Source organism: Arachis stenosperma, chromosome 5 (assembly GCF_014773155.1).
Source record: "Arachis stenosperma cultivar V10309 chromosome 5, arast.V10309.gnm1.PFL2, whole genome shotgun sequence".
NCBI classification, from domain to species: domain Eukaryota; kingdom Viridiplantae; phylum Streptophyta; class Magnoliopsida; order Fabales; family Fabaceae; genus Arachis; species Arachis stenosperma.
The window spans coordinates 15,634,994-15,641,414 of NC_080381.1; the positions used below are offsets into that span (position 1 = coordinate 15,634,994).

The window sequence follows — 6,421 nt, forward strand, 5'->3', positions numbered from 1 at the left end:
GCATGTACTTGGCGTTGAGCGCCACTTTATGTCGTCAATTCCCGAATAAAGTATGGACTATTATATATTTCTGGAAAGCTCTGGATGTCTACTTTCCAACGCCGTTTAGAGCGCGCCATTTGGAGTTCTGTAGCTCCAGAAAATCCATTTTGAGTGCAGGGAGGTCAGATTCTAACAGCATCAGCAGTCCTTTTGTCAGCCTTTTTCAGAGTTTTGCTCAAGTCCCTCAATTTCAGCCAGAAATTACCTGAAATCACAGAAAAATACACAAACTCATAGTAAAGTCCAGAAATGTGAATTTAACATAAAAACTAATGAAAATATCCCTAAAAGTAGCTTGAACTTGCTAAAAACTACCTAAAAACAATGCCAAAAAGCGTATAAATTATCCGCTCATCACAACACCAAACTTAAATTGTTGCTTGTCCTCAAGCAACTTAAAATCAAATAGGATAAAAAGAAGAGAATATACTAGAAATTCCAAAATATCAATGAATATTAATTCTAATTAGATGAGCGGGACTTGTAGCTTTTTGCTTCTGAACAGTTTTGGCATCTCACTTTTTCCTTTGAAGTTTAGAATGATTGGCTTCTCTAGGAACTTAGAATTTCGGATAGTGTTATTGATTCTCCTAGTTAAATATGTTGATTCTTGAACACAGCTACTTATGAGTCTTGGTCGTGGCCCTAAGCACTTTGTTTTCCAGTATTACCACCGGATACATAAATGCCACAGACACATAACTGGGTGAACCTTTTCAGATTGTGACTCAGCTTTGCTAGAGTCCCCAGTGGTGTCCAGAGCTCTTAAGCACACTCTTTTGCTTTAGATCACGACTTTAACCACTCAGTCTCAAGCTTTTCACTTGGACCTGCATGACACAAGCACATGGTTAGGGACAGCTTAGTTTAGCCGCTTAGGCCTGGATTTTATTTCCTTGGGCCCTCCTATCCATTGATGCTCAAAGCCTTGGATCCTTTTTACCCTTGCCTTTTGGTTTTAAGGGTTATTGGCTTTTTCTGCTTGCTTTTTCTTTCTTTCTTTCTATTTTTTTTGCCAATTATTTTTTATTTTTTTTCGCTATTCACTGCTTTTTCTTGCTTCAAGAATCAAATTTATGATTTTTCAGATTGTCAATAACATTTCTCTTTGTTCATCATTCTTTCAAGAGCCAACAATTTTAACATTCATAAACAACAAGATCAAAATTTATGCACTGTTCAAGCATTCATTCAGAAAACAAAAAGTATTGTCACCACATCAATATAATTAAACTAAATTCAAGGATAAATTTGAAATTCATGTACTTCTTGTTCTTTTTGAATTAGAAACATTTTTCATTTAAGAAAGGTGAAGGATTAATGGAATTATTCATAGCTTTAAGACATGGTTACTAAATGATCATGAAGTAGAGACACAAAACATAAATGAACACAACATAAAAACCGAAAAGCAGAAAGAAATAAGAACAAGGAATGAATCCACCTTAGTGGCGTCTTCTTCTTGAAGGACCAACAATGTCCTTAAGCTCTTCTATGTCCCTTCCTTGCCTTTGTTGCTCCTCCCTCATTGCTCTTTGATCTTCTCTTATTTCATGGAGAATGATGGAGTGCTCATGATGTTCCACCCTTAATTGTTCCACATTGTAGCTCAAATCTTCTAAGGAAGTGTTGAGTTGTTCCCAATAGTTGTTGGGAGGAAAGTGCATCCCTTGAGGCATCTCAGGGATTTCTTGATGATGAGCTTCCTCATGCATCTCTTGAGATCCGTGGAGGGTCTCTCTTGCTTGCTCCATCCTTTTCTTGGTGATGGGCTTATCCTCTTCAATGGAGATGTCTCCTTCTATGATAACTCCAGCTGAGTAACATAGATGGCAAATAAGGTGAGGAAAAGCTAGCCTTGCTATGGTGGAGGGCTTTTCGGCTATTTTGTAGATTTCATTGGAGATGACTTCATGAACTTCTACTTCCTCTCCAATCCTGATGCTATGAATCATGATGGCCCGATCCACAGTAACTTCAGATCGGTTGCTAGTGGGAATGATGGAGCGTTGAATGAACTCCAACCATCCTCTAGCCACAGGCTTGAGGTCCAGTCTTCTTAGTTGAACTGGCTTGCCTTTGGAGTCTCTTTTCCATTGAGCTCCTTCCACACATATGTCCATTAGGACTTGGTCCAACCTTTGATTAAAGTTGATCCTTCTAGTGTAGGGGCGTACATCTCCTTGCATCATGGGCAAGTGAAACGCCAACCTCACATTCTCCGGACTAAAATCTAAGTATTTCCCCCGAACCATTGTGAGATAATTCTTTGGACTCGGGTTCATACTTTGATCATGGTTCCTAGTTATCCATGCATTGGCATAGAACTCTTGAACCATTAAGATTCCGACTTGTTGCATGGGGTTGGTTAGGACTTCCCAACCTCTTCTTCGGATCTCATGTCGGATCTCCGGATATTCATTTTTCTTGAGCTTGAAAGGGACCTCAGGGATCACCTTCTTCTTTGCCACAACATCATAGAAGTGGTCTTGATGGCTTTTGGAGATGAATCTTTCCATGTCCCATGACTCGGAGGTGGAAGCTTTTGTCTTCCCTTTTCCTTTTCTAGAGGATTCTCCGGCCTTAGGTGCCATTGATGGTAATGGAAAAACAAAAAGCTTATGCTTTTACCATACCAAACTTAAAATATTGCTCGCCCTCGAGCAAGAGAAGAAAGAAGAGAAGAAGAAGAAGAAGAAAAAATGGTGGAGAGGGAGAGATGGTGTTTCGGCCAAGGTATGGAAGAGGGGGTTGTGTTGTGTGAAAATAAAGTGGAATGGAGGGGTTTATATAGGAAAATGGGAGAGGGTAGGTTCGGCCATATAGGGTGGGTTTGGATGGGGAAGTGTTTTTGAATTTTGAAGGTAGGTGGGGTTTATAGGGAAGAGTGGATGGATGTGAGTGGTGAAGAGGATAATTGGAAAGAGAGATTGAAGTTGTTGGGAAGTGTGACATGGGGAAGAGTGTTATAGGATTAGGAGGTAAGGTGGGAATATGTTAGGCGGGGATCCTGTGGGGAAGAGTGTTATAGGATTAGGATGTAAGGTGGGAATATGTTAGGTGGGGATCCTGTGGGGTCCACAGATCCTGAGATGATCCTGTGGGGTCCACAGATCTTGAGGTGTCAAGGAATTACATCCCTGCACCAAATAGGCATGCAAAATGCCTTTGCACACCATTCTGGCGTTTAAACGCCGAGGTGATGCACGTTCTGGGCGTTCAACGCCCATGTGAAGCATGTTCTGGGCGTTCAACGCCCATGTGTAGCATGTTTCTGGCGTTGAACGCCAGTTCCATGCTTGTTACTGGCGTTCAGCGCCAGCTTTTCTCAAGGCACATTCCTGGCGTTCAAACGCCAGAATGTTGCTTGTTTCTGGCGTTCAGCGCCAGATTCATGCTCTGTTCTGGCGTTGAACGCCAGCCAGATGCTCCTTACTGGCGTTGAACGCCAGTCTGTCCTCCCTCCAAGGTGTGATTTTTCTTCTGCTATTTTTTGATTCTGTTTTTAATTTTTATATATTTTTTTCGTGACTCCACATGATCATGTACCTAATAAAATACAAAATAACAATAAAATAAAATTAAAATTAGATAAATAAAATTGGGTTGCCTCCCAACAAGCGCTCTTTTAATTTCATTAGCTTGACAGTGGGCTCTCATGGAGCCACAAGGTGATCAAGTCAATGTTGTATATTCCCAACACCAAACTTAGAGTTTAGATATGGGGTCTTAACACCAAACTTAGAGTTTGGTTGTGGTCTCCCAACACCAAACTTAGAGTTTGACTGTGGGGGCTCTTCTTGACTCTGAACTGAGAGAAGCTCTTCATGCTTACTCTCTTTTGTCACAGAGGGATGGCCATGTGCCCTAAACACAAGGTAGTCCCCATTTAATTGAAGGACTAATTCACCTCTGTTGACATCTATCACAGCTCCTGCTGTAGCTAGGAAAGGTCTTTCAAGGATGATGCATTCATCATCTTCCTTCCTAGTGTCTAAGATTATGAAATCAGCAGGGATGTAAAGGCCTTCAACCTTTACTAACACGTCCTCTACTATTCCATAAGCTTGTCTCAATGACTTGTCTGCCAATTGTAATGAGAACAAGGCAGGTTGAACCTCAATGATCCCCAGCTTTTCCATTACAGAGAGTGGCATAAGATTTATCCCTGACCCCAGATCACATAGAGCTTTTTCAAAGGTCATGGTGCCTATGGTACAAGGTATTAAGAACTTGCCAGGATTTTGTCTCTTTTGAGGTAAAATTTGCTGAATCCAGGTATCTAGTTCATTAATGAGCAAGGGAGGTTCACTTTCCCAAGTCTCATTACCAAATAACTTGACATTCAGCTTCATGATAGCTCCTAAATATTGAGCAACTTGCTCTCCAGTCACATCTTCATCCTCTTCAGAGGAAGAATAGTCTTCAGAGCTCATGAATGGCAGAAGGAGATTTAATGGAATCTCTATGGTCTCTATATGAGCCTCAGCTTCCTTTGGATCCTTAATAGGAAACTCCTTCTTGCTTGAGAGACGTCCCAGGAGGTCTTCCTCACTAGGATTTTCGTCCTTCTCCTCCCTTGTGCATTCGGCCATATTGATCACATCAATGGCCTTGCACTCTCCTTTTGGATTCTCTTCTGTATTGCTTGGGAGAATACTGGGAGGAGTTTCAGTGACTTTCTTACTCAGCTGGCCCACTTGTGCCTCCAGATTTCTGATGGAGGATCTTGTTTCACTCATGAAACTGAAAGTGGCTTTTGACAGATCAGAGACTAGATTGGCTAAATTAGAAGTGTTTTGTTCAGAATTCTCTGTCTGTTGCTGAGAAGATGATGGAAAAGGCTTGCTATTGCTCAGCCTATTGCGTCCACCATTGTTAAATGCTTGTTGAGGCTTTTATTGATCCTTCCATGAGAAATTTGGATGATTTCTCCATGATGAATTATAGGTGTTTCCATAAGGTTCACCCATGTAATTTACCTCTGCTATTGCAGGGTTCTCAGGATCATAAGCTTCTTCAGAAGCTGCCTTTTTAGTACTGTTGGATGCATTTTGCCATCCATTCAGACTTTGAGAGATCATGTTGACTTACTGAGTCAACATTTTGTTCTGAGCCAATATGGCATTCAAAGCATCAATTTCAAGAACTCCCTTCCTTTGAGGTGTCCCATTATTCATGGAATTCCTCTCAAAAGTGTACATGAATTGGTTATTTGCAACCATGTCAATGAGTTCTTGAGCTTCTGCAGGTGTTTTCTTTAGGTGGATGGATCCACCTGCAGAATGGTCCAATGAAATTTTCGAAAACTCAGATAGACCATAATAGAATATATCTAATATGGTCCATTCTGAAAACATGTCAGATGGACACCTTTTGGTCAACTGCTTGTATCTTTCCCAAGCTTCATAGAGGGATTCACCATCTTTTTGTTTGAAGGTCTGAACATCCACTCTAAGCTTGCTCAGCTTTTGAGGAGGAAAGAATTTATCCAAGAAGGCCGTGACCAGCTTATCCCAGGAGTCTAGGCTATCCTTAGGTTGTGAATCCAACCATATTCTAGCTCTGTCTCTTACAGCAAAAGGGAAAAGCATGAGTCTGTAAACTTCAGGATCAACTCCATTCGTCTTAACAGTCTCACAAATCTGCAAGAACTCAGTTAAAAACTGGTAAGGATCTTCAGATGAAAGTCCATAAAACTTGCAGTTCTGTTGCATTAAAGCAACTAGTTGAGGCTTAAGCTCAAAATTGTTGGCTCCAATGGCAGGAATGGAGATGCTTCTTCCATCAAATTTGGACGTGGGTGGTGGACGAAATTGTGATCACATGCTCTTTGTACTTGTATGAAATTTAATAATTGGTTCTATTTGAATTCACAACTCCGTTCAACTAACCAGCAAGTGTACTAGGTCGTCCAAGTAATAAACCTTACTCGAGTAAGGGTCGATCCCACAGAGATTGTTGGTATGAAGCAAGCTATGGTCACCTTGTAAATCTCAGTTAGGCAGATTAAATTGGTTTATGGATTTCGAAAATTAATAATAAAAAGAAAGTAAAAAGGGATAGAAATACTTATGTAAATCAAGAGTGGGAATTTCAGATAGGTGTATGGAGATGCTGTGTTCCTCTTGAAACTCTACTTCACTACTCGCTCTTCCAATCCTTCTTACTCCTTTCCATGGCAAGCTGTATGTAGGGCATCACTATCATCAATGGCTACTTTCAATCCTCTCGGGAAAATGGTCCTATGCGCTGTCACTGCACGGCTAATCGTCTGGAGGCATCACCCTTGGTTGATAGCTACATCCCATCCTCTCAGTGAAAATGGTCCAAATGCTCTGTCACAGCACGGCTAATCATCTGTCGGTTCTCAATCAGG

At 41.0% G+C, this 6,421-nt stretch overlaps 1 non-coding gene across 1 annotated transcript; it reads left to right on the forward strand.

Annotated features, from left to right (window-relative positions):
* The first annotated feature begins 5,400 nt into the window (after positions 1-5,400).
* Positions 5,401-5,504, forward strand: LOC130983696 (small nucleolar RNA R71). Its single transcript, XR_009087675.1, has one exon. It is a non-coding gene; the product is annotated as a small nucleolar RNA R71 (small nucleolar RNA).
* Positions 5,505-6,421: the final 917 nt, after the last annotated feature.